The sequence below is a fragment of the Pleurodeles waltl genome, chromosome 7 (assembly GCF_031143425.1).
Source record: "Pleurodeles waltl isolate 20211129_DDA chromosome 7, aPleWal1.hap1.20221129, whole genome shotgun sequence".
In the NCBI taxonomy this organism is placed as follows: Eukaryota; Metazoa; Chordata; class Amphibia; order Caudata; family Salamandridae; genus Pleurodeles; species Pleurodeles waltl.
The window spans coordinates 197,763,354-197,779,959 of NC_090446.1; positions in this window are offsets into that span (position 1 = coordinate 197,763,354).

The following is a 16,606-nucleotide window of genomic DNA, read 5'->3' on the forward strand; positions in this document are numbered from 1 at the left end:
GGAAAATACCATTAGACAAAGAGTCCAGCCTGTTACACATATGGCCCATTATACCGTTCCCATCACCATTGGCACACACATAGCCCAGCACATAACCTGTATGCTGCCAAGAAGACATCCATCCACTCCCTTGCACAAGGCCTTCACATACACAACTCAATGCATCCTTCCCACATGCATCGTGCCCACAGTGTACTCACCTGTTGATCTGGAGGCCCATACAACAGTACGTACTGCGGTAGGACACAATCCACCAGTCTCTCCAACTCCACCGAAGTGAAGACTGGGGCCCTTTCCCCGGTCACACGGGCCATGGTAGGTTCCAGACACAGGTCACAGCAGCACATGCGGTGTAGGTCCTCTCCTACGGAAGTCAGGTAGCAAGTGAGGAATCAGATAGAAAGTAGCGGTCATGTCCTCGGCGGTGCATACCATCACCGCCGGCGTAGATCACCATTGACCACTGTAACCCATAGGGCCCAATGTTAACCAATGAGGAGTTGCACGGCAGTTCTCGACTGCCTCCCGCCACAGCCCACAACGTCAGCGGAATTACCTCACTTCCACCTGTCCCTCCACACAGGACAGGTGGACGCCATTTCGGGGGGCGGGCAGGCCTATGGAATAATGCTGTGTCAGAAGAGATATTAGCACATACTGGCATACTGGACAAATCACACTGACCCATTACATGTTTACAGAATGCAAACTACTGTTGTAGCTCCACTGTTCAGTTTGTGACAGGCTCCTCACTCTTTTGTGCCTTAGATTCCTACCACTGCAGATGAATAGGAGATGGAGACATATCCCCATGTACGGACCCCTGGTGGACCGGGAAACACTACAGGACAGGCACATTATCCTCACTTATAGACTTGACAGGGCCACAATCACAGAGCTGTGTTCCCAGTTGGAGCCTGACCTGATATCTGCTATCTGTGCAAGTGCTATCAGTACTCCATTTCCTGGCAACTGGTTCTTTCCAAGTGACAGTGGGCTTGGCAGCAGGAATGTCACAGCCAATGTTCTCGAACGTTCTGACAAGAGTGTTGCCTGCCATGATGAAACACATGTGCAGCTACAGTGTTTTCCCCCAGGTTGAGGATTTGGGCACAGTGAAGGGCTAGTTTTATGCAATGGGACATATCCCCAGCATAATTGGGTCAATTGATGGAACACATATTGCATTTGTCCCCCCAGGCCGAATGAACAAGTGTTCAGGAATCGTAAGAGTTTCCACTCCATGAATGTTCAGATGGTGTACTTGGCAGACCAGTACATCTCCCACATCAATGCTAAGTATCCTGGGTCGGTGCATGATGCCTTTGTCCTGAGAAATAGCAGCATCCCAAATGTGGTGGGCCAACTACAGAGGCATAGGGTGTGGCTAATAGGTGAACCCTGGTTCCCACCCAGTAGATGTAGGTGCATGGGTATGGGATGGGCAATATTAGATAGTGTGTGGCTAAATGTTGTCCCTCAATATTTGCAGGTGACTCTGGTTACCCAAACCTATCATGGCTGCTGACCCTGGTGAGATATGCCAGGACAAGGGCAGAAGAACGTTATAATGAGGCACATGGGGGAACCATAAGGACATTGAAAGGACCTTTGGCCTCCTGAAGGCCAGGTTCCGGTGCCTCCATCTAACAGGTGGATCCCTGTGCTACTCACCCAAGAAGGTCTGCTAGATAGTAGTGACATGCTGCATGTTGCATAACCTGGCCCTCAGACGCCATGTCCCTTTTCTGCAGGAGGAGGAGACTGGAGATGCCCGTGTGCCAGCAGTAGACCCTTTGGGTAGTGAGGATGAGGAGGCAGAGGATGAGGATGAGGTCAACAGAACATATGTGATCCGTCAATACTTCCAATGACACACAGGTAGGACAGTGTAACTTTACATTTCAATGACTTTGGTTGTAATCTGTGTGGCAATGGCATGCTGATATTTCCCACTCCTATGCCCACGTACTGTTCCCTCTGGCAATTCATTTTGCAGATGTTGGTGACCAGACATATACTCCTGGTGTGATCACTACAGCCAGCTACAGGTCATTAATCTATGCTCATTCAATGTACAGTTAATGTGCAATGTTTGTACCTGTTTCAATTAATACATATTTAATATACATGACATACTCCAAATTTATTTTTTTCAAATGGTGTTTATTGAAGTGCTAACGTATAGGTGCAATGGGAAGGGGTGATGATGGAGGAAAGTCCAGAGTATTGTTCCAGTCTGTTTGTAGCACAGGTGCATTGTCCAAGGGGCCATAGGAAGGGGAGCAATGGCAGTTCAAGGTGGACAGGGTGACAGAGTGCGACACAAGGGGGACAATCAGGAGAATTTAATTTCCTGGAGGGGGTCTTGGCATGGGTCTCTGGCTTCTGTCCGGTTCGCACATAACGTTTGAGGGGTGGTTCACCTTCTGCAGGGGGAGGGGTGCTGATGGCCTCTGAGTCCTGTGGGAGGGCCTCCTGGCCACTAGAGGCAGCAGAGGTGGAAGGCTGTTCAGATGTCTGGCTAGTGGCATGGGCCCGTTGGTGTGAGACTGCCGCCCTCATAAAGTTGACCATGTCTGCCAGCACCCCTGCTATGGAGATCAGGGTGTTGTTGATGGCCTGCTAGTCCTCCCTGATCCCCTTGTACTGTCCCTCCTGCAGCCGCCTGTTCTCCTGCACGTTGTCCAGGATCTGGCCCACCGTGTCCTGGGAATGTTGATGGCTCCCAGGATCTCGGCAAGGGCCTCCTGGAGAGGCGGTTCCTTGGGCATGTCCTTCCCCTGGCGCACAGCAGTCCTCCCAGTGTCTCTGTTGGCCTGTGCCTCTGTCCCCTGAACCATGTGCCCACTGCCACTGACCCCAGGTCCCTGATTGTCTTGGGGGTGAGGTGTGGCCTGGGGTCCCTGTAGAGGTGAACACACTGCTGATTGACATGTCCTGGGGACAGTGGTGTGGGTACGCTGGGTGGGTGCTGTGGTGGTGTTTCCTGATGGGGGAGGCTCTGTGGTGGTGTGTGACTGGGCCTAGATAACCGGCTGTCCAGTGGTCCCTGATGGGCCAGGTAGGTCATCCAGATCCTGAAGACCAGAGTTGCTATCATCACTGTGGGCCTCTTCAGTTGGGGGACTGGATAGTGCTGGCACCTCCTCTCTGCTGACATTGGCTGGGGTACCTGTGGGGATGTAAATGATGTGTTATGGTTTATGTGTCTGACATATTGTACAGCCGTGGCTTCCCCTCTATGGTTGGATTTGCCCTGCCAGCTTTCACTTGTGTATGTTGGTGTATGGTAGGATTGTTAGTTCTGCATGGTGTGCATGCTTCAGTGGTGAGTGTTCATGCAGGGCTGTGAGGGGTGTCCATGCATTGGTACAGCATGCAGGGCTTGGCATTGGGATGAGTGAGATGTGATGGTGGGGTGTGTGGGATGTAGTGGAATTATGGGAGTGAGGGTGAGGGTATGTGTTGGCATTCAGGTAGGGGGGTAATAATAGTAGAGAATTGACTTAACAGAGTCCAGTCCTCCTCTGACTCCAGCAAGGCCCTCAGGATGCAGTATTGCGAGGACTTGCTCCTCCCATGCTGTGAGTTGTAGGGAAGGAGGTGGGGGTACACTGCAGTCCTCTGTATAGCGAGTTGGTATCTTGCTGCTATGGAACATATCTTCCCCTGTAGGTCATTCCACCTCTTCCTGATGTCATCCCTAGTTCTGGGGTGTGATCCCATGGCATTGACCCTGTCCACGATTCTCTGTCATAGCTCCATCTTCCTGGCTATTGATACTTGCTGCACCTGTGCTCCAAACAGCTGTGGCTCTACCCTGACAATTTCCTCCACCATGACCCTTAACTCCTCCTCAGTGAAACAGGGGTGCCTTTGTGGTGCCATGGAAGTTATGTGATGTGTGTTGGTGAGAATGTGTTGGGTACTATGTTGGGGTGTGTGAAGTGGGGTGTGTGAGGGATGTATGGGTGTATGTGGTGTGTGTATATAGTTGTGTCAGTGTTCTTGGTGCAGTCTTGTGCCAATGATTTGTAATCGTAAAGGGTTGTGGGTAATGTGGGTGGGTGTTTTATGGTGGTGTGGGTGTGTGGGTGTGGTGTGTGCATGGGTGTCAGGTATGGGTTGTTTGAATTGTCCAATGTGGTGTTGTTTTGTTTGTGGGTGTCCATTGTGAGAGCGGCGGTATGTACCACCAATGGTTTACTGCCCTTGAATGTCCGCCGTGGTGATTCGTGGGTCATAATGTGGTGGGCGTTGTTCTGTTGGCGTAACAGTGTGGGTTTTGATACCGCCAGTTTATCACTGCCCTTTGGGCTGGCGGATTTATCTGTGTGGCTGTATTCTGTTGGATTGGTGTGTGTGTGTGTGTGATAATATGGTGAACGGATTTCCACAGCCGCGGCGGTGAGTTGGCGGCCATCAGCGTGGCGGTAGGTGGGACTTACCACCAATGTAATCCATCAACAAAAGGATTGTCTCCATCAACAAAAGGATCTTCTTCAAACTCCTGATCCACGCTCACAAACCTCTCAACGACGCCGGACCTGCCTACCTCAACAAGCGTCTCAACTTCCACATCCCGACACGCCAGCTCCGCTCCGCCACCTCGCCCTTGCAACCGTCCCCCGCATCCACCGTACCACAACTGGAGACATATCCTTCCCCCACCTTGCCACCAAAACCTAGAACTCCCTCCCAGTCAACCTACGTCTGACCAAGGACCTCCTGACCTTCAGGAAGCGCCTCAAGATCTGGCTATTCGAGCAGTAGCTCCCCCTCCCAGCTCCTTGAGACCCTTCCGGGTGAGTAGCGTGCTTAACAAATTACTGATTGATTGATTGAATGTCATAATGAGGGCCATTATCTTCTTATAGTTTAAGCAAATACACCAGCATGTCATTCTGACACATAGAACCCAATTTCCAGTAGGATTTTCATAAGCGTTTAACATTAATGTTTCAGCAACCTTTCGGTTTAGGCAAATGTGTGTCAATAGAAAGGATGATATTTCATTACTGTCGCTCAAACCTACTGGAATGCTCCTCAGTTCTTCCAGTTAAAGGGCAGGACACTTTGATTCCACTCTCAGATTGTGTGATATGATCTAACTTAGAGAACAGTGCTGGAGGGAAAATAGAACCCAGTGATTTATAAATGCTTCTTTGACTCTCCAGGGTTTGTATAATATATAGGGGGTCATTCCAACCTCGGCGGTAAAAGGCGCTTACCGCTGTTCAGAAGACCACCATAACACCGCCGCGGCCGCGGTAAACCGCCACGGTCATTCTGCCCCACAACAGGCAAACCGCCAAAATACAGACATCCACAAAAGTCCGCCACACCAAAGGGCAGCGAGAAACTGGCGATGACCAAACCTCCACCGCCACGCCAACAGAAATACGCCCACACTATCACGACACACGAATCCACGCAGCGGCCTTTCAACCGCGGTATTCCATTGGCGGTACACACCGCCGCGCTCAAAATACACACACTTGTACAAAACACTACCACATTGGACAATTCAAAATACACACACCTGATACACATACACACACCACTCCCACACACCCATTACAATATAAAACACACACCCACATCACCCACAAACCTCCACTCCTAGAGATTCGTGAACACGCACCGAGAAAAGACATCCGAGCACCCAGACGGCCAATTCACTGTCACCCAGCAATATTTGCACGCACTTCACACAACACAACAATACACATCACCACACTTAGCACCACACAATCCACCCTACACATCACCCACACCACCCCATGGCACCACAAAGACACCCCAGATTCTCTGATGATGAACTCAGGGTCATGGTGGAGGAAATTGTACGAGTAGAGCCACAGCTGTTTGGGGCACAGGTGCAGCACACCACCATTGCCAGGAAGATGGAGCTATGGAGCAGAATAGTGGACAGGGTCAACACTGTGGGACAGCATCCAAGAAATCGGGACGACATCAGGAAGAGGTGGAACGACCTACGGGGGGAAGGTGCGTTCCATGGTATCCAGGCACAACATCGCGGTGCAGCGGACTGGCGGCGGACCCCCACCTCCTCCCCCAGAATTTACAACATGGGAGGAGCAGGTCTTGAACATCCTGCATCCTGACGGCCTCGCAGGAGTAGGCGGAGGAATGGACTCTGGTAAGTCTCATCTTCACTACTTCATCCCCCCCACCCCACCTGCATGCCGACTCATACCCCCACCCTCACCCCCACCCCCATCACACCTACTCCTTGCAAATGTGTCACCATTACAACCCACCCTTCCCAACACCTAGCCCTGCATGCGTCCACAAAGCATGGACACCCATCACCAAAGCATGCCCACTGCACATACATATACAGCCCCCCCCAAAACCACTGTCACAACAGCCCCAACAAAGGAATGCCAGCAATGGGGTACACGGGCACCCACCCATTGCACGCTATGGCACACACAGAAGCACTAGCCATACTTTTATACCCCTGCAGGACCCGAACGCCAGGTCACCGCGCAGGAGGGTCCACAAATGTCCACTCCACCCCCAGAAGAGGCCCACAGTGAGGACAGCAGCTCTGTCTCCCTGGATCTAGATGACCAGCCCGGTCCATCGGGGACCTCAGGACAGTCGGTTCCCCTCACACAGCCACAGGCCACAGCAGACCTTCCCCCCTCTGGAACCACCAGCACAACACCCACCCAGCGGGCCCATTCCTCTGTCCCCAGGACACTTCAATCAGCGGTGTGTCCACCACTACAGGGAACCCAGACCAACCCAACACCCCAACAACAACAGGGACCTGGGGGCAGTGGAAGTGGGCACACAGTCCAGGGGACAGAGGCCCATAGAAACAGGGGAACTGGGAGGGCTGCTGTGCGACGGGGGGGGAAGGCCCAGGGAACCCACTCTCCACAAGGCCCTCTCCTCCATCATGGGAGCATACCACCACTCCCAGGAGACGATGGCGACGGTCCTGGCCAGGTTTCAGGAGATCCAGCTTCTGCAGGAGCAACAGTATATGGGGTTCAGGGAGGAACTAAGAAACATCAGTTCCGCCATGGGTACCATCGTAGTGGCCCTGAATCAGGTAGTCACCACATTGGGGACACTGTGGCACCTCAAAGGGCCCCTGACACTAGCATGGACCAAGAACTGCCTACCACCTCCGCCGGCGCTAGTGGACAGGAGGCCCGACACAAGACCAACAGGCCACCGGAACCCCACCCCCTGCAGAAGGAGAACCACCCCGCAAGCGGGCCCTGAGATCCAGGAAGAAGACAGAGTAAGATGTCAAGACCCCCGCCAGCAAAGGATACCGCCCTGATTGTCATCCCACTGTCCCACATTGTCACCCTGTCCAACCTTAAACTGCCCCTGCTCCACTTTCCACAGGCATTTGGACAATGCACCTGTGATACTGATAGTCTGGACTCTGCCATGGACAATCCTCCACCATCACCCATCACCGATTAGCAACCACCCATCCAATTTAGAGCACTTGAATAAACACACTTATTGCACAAAACAATCTGGAGTCTGGCTGTGATTTTGCACAAATGTATTAGACATGACCGTGCCAAAATGTTCATTCACATTGTGATGCCAACAAACCGCTGTCACACAGCTGTAGTCCATGGGGAAACAAAGCAGATGTCACGCAGTGGGGCCCACATCTCTGAAAACGGAAGGGAAAGTCACAACACAGTTACCATACACTGGGGGAAAAAGTCAGACAGTAGAGAGGTAGGAGTCTTTAAGTGAATGTAATATGCCGGTGTGTACTCTTACCTGTGTGTCATTGAAAATACTGCTGTATTACTGTGTTCCTGTTCTCTATGTCGTCCTCTTCGCCTTCCTCCTCTTCACTCTCCAGAGGCTCCACAGCTGCTACAACACCACCATCTGGACCATCCTCCTGCAGAAAAGGCACCTGGCGTCGCAAAGCCAGGTTGTGAAGCATACAGCAGGCCAGGATGATCTGGCACACCTTCTTTGATGAGTACATTAGGGATCCACCAGTCATATGGAGGCACCTGAACCTGGCCTTCAGGAGGCTGAAGGTTCACTCGATCACCCTCCTAGTCCGCCCATTGGCCTCATTGTACCGTTTCTCTGCCCTTGTCCTGGGATTCCTCACTCGGGTCAATAGCCATGACAGGTTGGGGTAACCAGAGTCCCCTAATAGCCACACCCGGTGCCTCTGGAGTTGACCCATCACATACGGGATGCTGCTATTCCGCATGATGTAGGCGTCATGCACTGACCCAGGGAACTTGGCATTAACATGGGAGATGTACTGGTCAGCCAAGCACACCATGTGTACATTCATGGAATGATAACTCTTCCGGTTCCTGTACACCTGTTCACTCCTGCTGGGGGGGACCAAAGCAATATGGGTCCCATCAATGGCACCAATGATGTTGGGAATATGTCCAAGGGCATAGAAGTCTCCTTTCACTGTAACCAAATCCCCCACCTCAGGGAAAATGATGTAGCTCCTCATGTGTTTGAGCAGGGCAGACAACACTCTGGACAACACCTTGGAAAACATGGGCTGGGACATCCCTGATAAAATGGCCACTGTTGTTTGAAAAGACCCCCTTGCTAAGAAATGGAGTACTGACAGCACCTGCACTAGAGGGGGGATCCCTGTGGGTTGGCGGATGGGTGACATCAGGTCTGGCTCCAGCTGGGCACACAGTTCCTGTATAGTGGCTCGGTCAAGCCTGTATGTCAGTATGACATGTCGTTCCTCCATTGTCGACAGGTCCACCAGCGGTCTGTACACGGGAGGATTCCTCCATCTCCTCGCATGTCCCAGCGGACGGTGCCTATGAAGGACAACAGCGAGCACAGAGTCAATCAACCCACAGGTACGTAACCACAGCTTGCACATAACACGATTCCCAATGCATTGAATGGCTTGTATGAGTGTTGATGCAAGGCCTAGGTATGTGTGACGCAGTAGAAATTAAGCCATGTGGGCCCTTGAAACGGCGGCTGCCTGACCTGTGAAGTGCGACAGTGGGATGTGAGGTCAATGCGCTGGCGTGGCACACCGTGGCGGTAGGCGGTCGAAGACTGCGGCGCAAAGCCGCATTGGTTAACATTCAACCCTATGGGTTTCAGGAGCCAATGACGATGTGCGCCGGCGGTACGCACCGCTGCGGTACGCACCGCCGCGGGCGTGACCGCAATTTTCTATCTGCTTAATCACTCGATACCTGATCTTCCACAGGAGAGGACCTACACTGCAAGTGCTGCTGTGACCTCGGTTTGGAAGAGACAATGGCTCATGCGACTGGGGAAAGGGCCCCTGCCTTCACTGCGGAGGAGTTGGATAAACTTGTGGATGGGGTCCTCCCCCAGTATGCGCTACTCTACGGTCCTCCAGACCAACAGGTAAGTACACAGGGACCATGCTTAGTGGGCAATGCCTGGGTTGAGTCGGGTGGATGAAAGATGGTGGGGAGGGGAGCGATTGAGGCATGCATCAAACGACAGAAGAGAGCATGTGCCACATGGCAAGGGTGGGGATGGGGGGGCCACTCACATCGAGCATGCAGAAGATGATGACAATTTTTCTCTCCCTGTACATGTCACATAGGTCAGCGCCCACCAGAAAATCGAAATTTGGCGTGCCATCGCCAAGGACGTCCGGACCCTGGGGGTCCACAACAGACGGGGCACCCACTGCCGGAAGAGGTGGGAGGACATCCGACGCTGCAGCAGGAAGACGGCGGAGGCTCAGCTGGGGATGGCCTCCCAATGTAGGAGGGGTGCCAGTCGTACTTTGACCCCCCTGATGTCCCGGATCCTGGCGGTGGCCTACCCCGATTTGGATGGGCGAGTGAGGACATCACAGCAGACACAAGGGGGTGAGTATAAATACATTCTGCTGACTTTGCACGCAGTGGAGGTGTCTGGGTGGGGGAGGAGGGCTGTGGGTATCCCTAGGCCAGGGCGATTTCTGAAGGCTGGGCCCCTCCGTAAGGCATGGCCCTGTGCCCCCGCCCCCCACCTCTGTAGGGTGCCAAGTACAGGTATCCATGGCCCTGTGTCATCTATGTGTGCAGTTGTCGTCCATAAGCTTGTAGGCCATGTCCCACGGATTGCGTAGTGGACCCCAAGTGCGCGGCGTAGTGCAGGGGGCTTCTGTGTCTGTCCTCTCCGCCAACGGTGTCGCCAATGCATGCACTCAACATGTCTTTATTTCTCCACCCCCCCCCTTTTTTGTGGTCTTCCTGTTCATGTGTGCATTAGCATCATCAGGCGGAGGAGAAGTGGCATCGGAGCACGAGGGAGCTGCATCCCACATGGCCCTGGAGGGCCATGCAACGGAGTCCGAATACACCAGTGGGACGGAGGGCGAGGGGAGTTCCACAGCGGGGACTCGTGCTGATGTCAGTGACAGCGACTCGTCCTCTGAAGAGAGCTCCCTTGTGGTGGCGGCAACATCCATGCCCCCCGCAACAACAGGTACAGCCGCCACCCAGCGCACCAGCACCGCCCTCCCACAGCCCCTCAGCGTTTGCCCCGTGCCCGCTCACCCAGGAAGGTGGGCATCTCCTTCGCCCCAGGCACCTCAGGCCCTGCCCCTGTCACCCCTGCTGCCCTCAGTGAGGAGGTCATTGACCTCCCGAGGACCATCATTGTTGGGCAGTCTACCCTTTTGAATGCCATCCAGGGTGTAGAAAGGGAGGTGCACCAGAGTAATGCATACCTGGAGGGCATTCATTCTGGTCAGGCTGCCCATCAGCGATCGTTCAACGCTCTGGCCTCAGCACTGACGGCAGCCATTGTCCCTGTCTCTAGCCTCCCCCCTCCAACTTCCTCCACCCAGACCCAATCCCCTGTACCTCTGCCTATCCCAGACACACCATCAGACCAGCCTGCACACACCTCAACACCCAAGGGAAGCTCATCCAGACATAAGCACCACAAATCACACAAGCATTCACACAAGCAACATCCACATGCTGACATACCAACACCCACTGCCTCCACTGTGTCCCCCTCCTCCTCGTCTCCCTCCTCCCTCCCTGTGACGTCTCCACTCACACTTGCATGCACAACATCTTCAGCCACTACGTCCATCACCAGCACACCCACCAGAACACTCCGCACACGTGCAGTCACCACCCCCACTACCATTTACACGTCCCCTGTGTCCTCTCCCAGTGTGTCTGTCACCCCCTCTTCCAAACTACACAAACGCAGGCAGCCACCCACCCAACAGCCGTCCACCTCACGACAGCCTCCAGCCCAAGCACCTGCACCCAAAGACACCAGACTTCACACTCCTACAACCACATCCTCTTCCTCCACTCCCATACCCACTACACCTACCCGTCCCTCTCTTGCCAAATTGCTTTTCTTTTCCAAACTTGACCTCTTTCCAACAACTCCCCCACCCCGTCCATCTCATAAGACTCCAATCAGCACCTCAGCCACCACAAAACCGGGACCTGTAAAGACTGTTTGCCATGGACTGTGGAGTCCCCCACCCTCAAGGGCAGCCAGTTCAGCTAGGAGCCAAGGCACGGCCAGCCCACCCCCGGAAAAGCATCCGAAGATTGCCAGTGCCCGGCGCGAAAGACCAAAGACACCAGGGACAAAAATACCTACATTGGCTCCGGCAGGAAGTCGGGTGCCACCTGGCACACCGCCAAAGGTGGGAAAGGACCACAGGCGAACAGGGAAGGGTGGGAAGGGCAGCACGCCCGACAAGTCCGGCAGCAGGCCAGCTGGCCAAGAGGGCCCCACCAGCCCCATCCCAGGTGTGCAGGAGGACACCCACAGGCCCGGTACTGCAGCCCAGGAGGGCCCCGCAAGCCACGTCCCAGGTATGCAGGAGGACACCCACAGGCCCAGTACTGCAGCCCAGGAGGGCCCCGCAAACAACAAGACAGATGGGCAGGAAGGCCCCGCCAGCCACATGTCAGGTGGCGAGTGACATCCATGCCATGGCCGGATCCGCTGGCCGGGACACTCTTCTCAAGCATCGCTGAACAGGGCACCGCCGTCTCATGCACCGCTGAACAGGGCACCGCCATCTCAAGAACTGCTGAACAGGGCCCTTCATCTCAAGCACCGCTCCGCTGGGCACCGCCGTCTCAAGAACCGCTGAACTGGGCCCTTCATCTCAAGCACCGCTCCGCTGGGCCCTTCATCTCAAGAACCGCTGAACTGGGCCCTTCATCTCAAGCACCGCTCCGCTGGGCACCACCGTCTCAAGAACCGCTGAACTGAGCCCTTCATCTCAAGCACCGCTCTGCTGGGCCCTTCATCTCAAGAACCGCTGAACTGGGCCCTTCATCTCAAGCACCGCTCCGCTGGGCACCGCCGTCTCAAGAACCGCTGGCCCATTGGCGGAAGGGGCAGGCCCGCATCTGTGTCGGGCAGGGCTGCACGAAGCACTCTGGGCACTAGTCCCCCTCCAGTACCAGTTGAGACTGTCATCCACTTGTGAGACTGTGGCTTTGCACTCCCCAGGATGGCACAGTGGGCAAGCAAACCACTGTAGAGACTTGAGAGACTGTGGCTTTGCACTCCCCAGGATGGCACAGTGGGCAAGCCACCAACTGTAGAGACTTGAGAGACTGTGGCTTTGCACTCCCCAGGATGGCACAGTGGCTATGGAGGCCCCTGGTGGATCTGGCGTCGTGGACTCATCTGGCTGAGGTGCCCCCCTTCCCTTTCCCCTGAGGTGCCTGTAGTTTTCCTATCTGATGCCCCTGCAGTGTTCTCTCCGTTGGAGGCAGGTATCCTGTGTGGGCTTTGCCCATGTGTATTGGCCCAGTGGCCCACGAACAATGGCTGATACACATATCGGACTGGACAATTTATGTATATAAAGTTATAGATGTATGATATATTTTATACTCAGTCTTACAATATAATTCTAATTTTATATTCATTTACTTTTGTCTTTGCATTCTTCCGGGGAGTTTGGGGGGGTAACTGTGATGTGTTGCTATGCATTGATGTGTGTGTTGTAGTGGGTGAGGGTGAGGATGGGTGTGTCGCATATGTGTGTCCCCGTAATTTTTTGCCTCCCCCCTCCCCTGTGTCGTAGGTGCAGTACTCACCGTTGTCTTCTGCGCCGGCGTTCGTGCTCCTGGTAGAGGAGCAGGAAGACAATGGCTGGGAGGATGTGGAGTTCGGGTTCCATGTTGTCCAGATTCCTCGTGGGGTGTATGGAGGTGAGCGTTTTCCGTTTGAAATGGCTGTTTCCGCCGTGTTTTTATCAGCGGGGTTACCGCCCCGGAAAAGGTGGCGGATTGGTGGGTTGTGATAGGGTGGGCGGGACATTGTCTCCCGCCTGTCTGTTGGCGGTGACCGCCGCACTGTTTGTTTGTCCCGCCGTGGCAGTCGGTGTGTTAAAGTGGCGGTCTCTGTTGGCGGTTTCCGCCAGGGTCGGAATTGCATTTTTTTTAACGCCAGCCTGTTGGCGGTTTTGCCGCCGCTTTAACACCGACCGCCAGGGTTGGAATGACCCCCATAGAGCACACTTTTCCTGTTTGCACCATGGTGCACTTTTCAAAAAGTGGGCCTGGTGCAAACAGGGACAGTGGGCCATGTTAGAAAAAATTTGCTGACCCAATTGCAGGCCCTAGCTTGTGCTGCGCCTGGGCCAAAGCATTCAAGTGAAATACAGAGCTGCTGCTTTAAAGCTGCTCCGTGTTTCACAGTGCAGGTGCCATGCCACCTGCACTATAGGAAAGGACAAAGTGATTCCCTTGCAGGCGTGTGCAATGAGTGACTGCATTCGCCATCAGAGGGATGCCTGGGGGGACCCTTTTTCCCCTCCAGCTGGCTGGCATTTGGAGGTGCCACCTTTTTGAGGGTCATTTTTAGTGTGTGGGCACAAAGGCAAAGTGATTACCTCATTTGCATGGTTCCACGACCCCATGTGAATGAGGGAATCCTCTCTCATGATTGAGCTGGTGCTACACATGTGCAGCGCTATCAGTATTACAGAAGGGGATGTACAAGCATCTGTTGTCCCTTCTGTAATAACGTTATGCCCCTGGGCACACAAAGGGGTGCACACATGCCCATTGTGTCCCCAGGACACAATCTATATTATGGCTGATGGTGACTGAAATAATGTAAACATTAGCTAGTCTCTCAGAATTTGAAATTATATTTCAACTGTGACAAATCTTTTACTATTTTTTCATTAATGCTGATAGCTACCAAAAAATTGAAATCCAGTTCAGTTTGAAAACCAAATGCTTCCTCCTCCTAACTCCAAACACTCCACTCTTTAGTGTGAGAAAATGATCCCCCTTTTTCTGAATCCCTGAACTTTCTAGAATGAATTATGCATCAACTATTTTTTTCTTCCCCTGAGCATCAGTGTTCCCATCTTCTTTTTCTAAAAAAAGGCTGACATAGCAACTAGTTAAACTCTCCCTTGATTTTGTATTGTGATGGGCGCTGGAATTTTCCCTTTGAACCACAGTGTGTATTTCCATTCTTTAGATCCTTGATCATGGCTTGCAGTATTTCAGAAGTTAAAGGTGTGCCTCCAAGACACCAGCTACTGCTTTACATTTTTCATATTTTTGAATGTCTTTCAGCTCTAACTGCAGAGTTTTTTAAAATGCAGAATTATTACAAGAGCAAATTTATTGTCATGATGTGCTTTTAAATACAGCAGAAATTTCTGTTATCAGAACTTTTTACTTAAAAGTATATTCACTCGATTTCAATGGCTTTTATATCAAAGGAAACTGCTGACTCATAGAGAGCTGATAAAGGGAAGGCATCTTTCATTTGACGGGGAGCTAACTTTTGTTAAGTCGTATTTCTATTTTGAGCCAAGCTTTGCAGCAGAAACGTTTATGGAGCATGGTAAAAACAATGGTTTCAATATTAAGGTTGTATTTTATGTATATGTATGTATGCACATATATATATATATATATATATATATATTTTTTTTTTACATATTTCACTTAAAAAAATCTAAGGTTACAAGGAAGTTATATTTAGGCTCACATCTTAAATGTACACAACCATAGAAATTCATCCAGTATAGTTAGAGTTATCTCAAGTAACCATAACTTGTGCCCTGAGGCAACTATAACTCACACTATCCTTGCACTGCATTTGATGTGGTGACTATACATGACTGCATGCCCCACTCTTTTGGTGTTTCTAGAAGTCTAAAACTAATTAATAATCTGGCTGAGTGCCTACTGATAAGACACACGCTAAATAGGAATATATCTAATTTTTACTTCATTGGTATATATTAGGCCACACAGCATCATACCAGCCACATATGTTAGGGCTAGGTGCCCATAATAAAACAACTACTGATATTATTTTGCAGCTGATGCAAACGTTTTCTAAAGCAATGGTATTCAATTTCTGCCCTGCCGGCCCATTACGATATATCTGAGAACAGTTTCTCTTAACTCCTAGTGCATTCAATCATTATTGTATTTATGTTCCAATGAAGTATAATTTGTAGGAAGATAGTTAATACATTTTGCATATCTCATTAATCATCAATACATTTCGATGTCAGTCATAATTCCTACAAATGCACATAAAGCTCAGATGGTAACTTCATACACAATCTTATGATATATTTACTTTCTAATCATTGCAGCCTGAGAGTTCTATCACCTCCACGTTCATCTTTGTTGACCAGGGATACGCCAAAGAATTTCATAGTCCTCCTTGGTATATAACTTCATACAATGCTTGGCAACTGCGTAACTCTGATCCTGATGCTGTATGGGTCTTATGTGTTCAAGTATTCTTTTCTTGAAGGAACATGTTGCACTTCCTATGTACCTCAATCCACACTCACATTCTATCATCTACACAACAGATTGATTTGTACACATTATTCTTTGGATAATATTGAGCTCTTTCCCTTTATCATCCTTTATATTCCCAATATTCTCCACCACCTTGTATGCTTTACAATTATTGCATTTATAGAAAACTGTATAGTCTTGTGTCAGCCAGTTTTGAACTGCTGGTGGTCTGTGATGACTTTTGACAGGCATATCCCTTAAAGTGTTTGACACTTGGGGTTCTGGCCCCATGATTTGTGCAATATCTGCATTACTACTTAGAATACTCCAATGCTTCTTGAAGATCCTTTCAATGTCTCTGATCTCTTTACTGTATGTTAGAATCAGTTGTGGACAATTAGTTTATTGTGTTTTTCTATCCAAAACATTTCCCATCAAAGTCTGTTGTTGTGTCTGAGCTCTGGCTTTTGAGGCAACCATTTCTATGTGAGTTCTGGTATACCCTTTGCATAAGAAACTCTGTTTGACATCCTCAAATTGTATTTCCATATCTGTATCAACCAAACAGTTTTGTCTTGTGCGTAGAAATTCCCCATAGGGAATACTCTTTAACAGTGATTTCGGATGGAACCTGGTTCCATGCAGAATACTGTTTGTTGATGTGGTTTTCCTGAACATAGTTGTTTGTACTTGATTGTCCTCAATGTATACCCAGATGTCCAGGAAGTCCATGATGTTGTTCTGTAGGCACAACCCAAAACATTTCCAAAAACATTTCCGAGTGCCTTGTTTCACTGATGTTTGTTTGTCTAAGAATA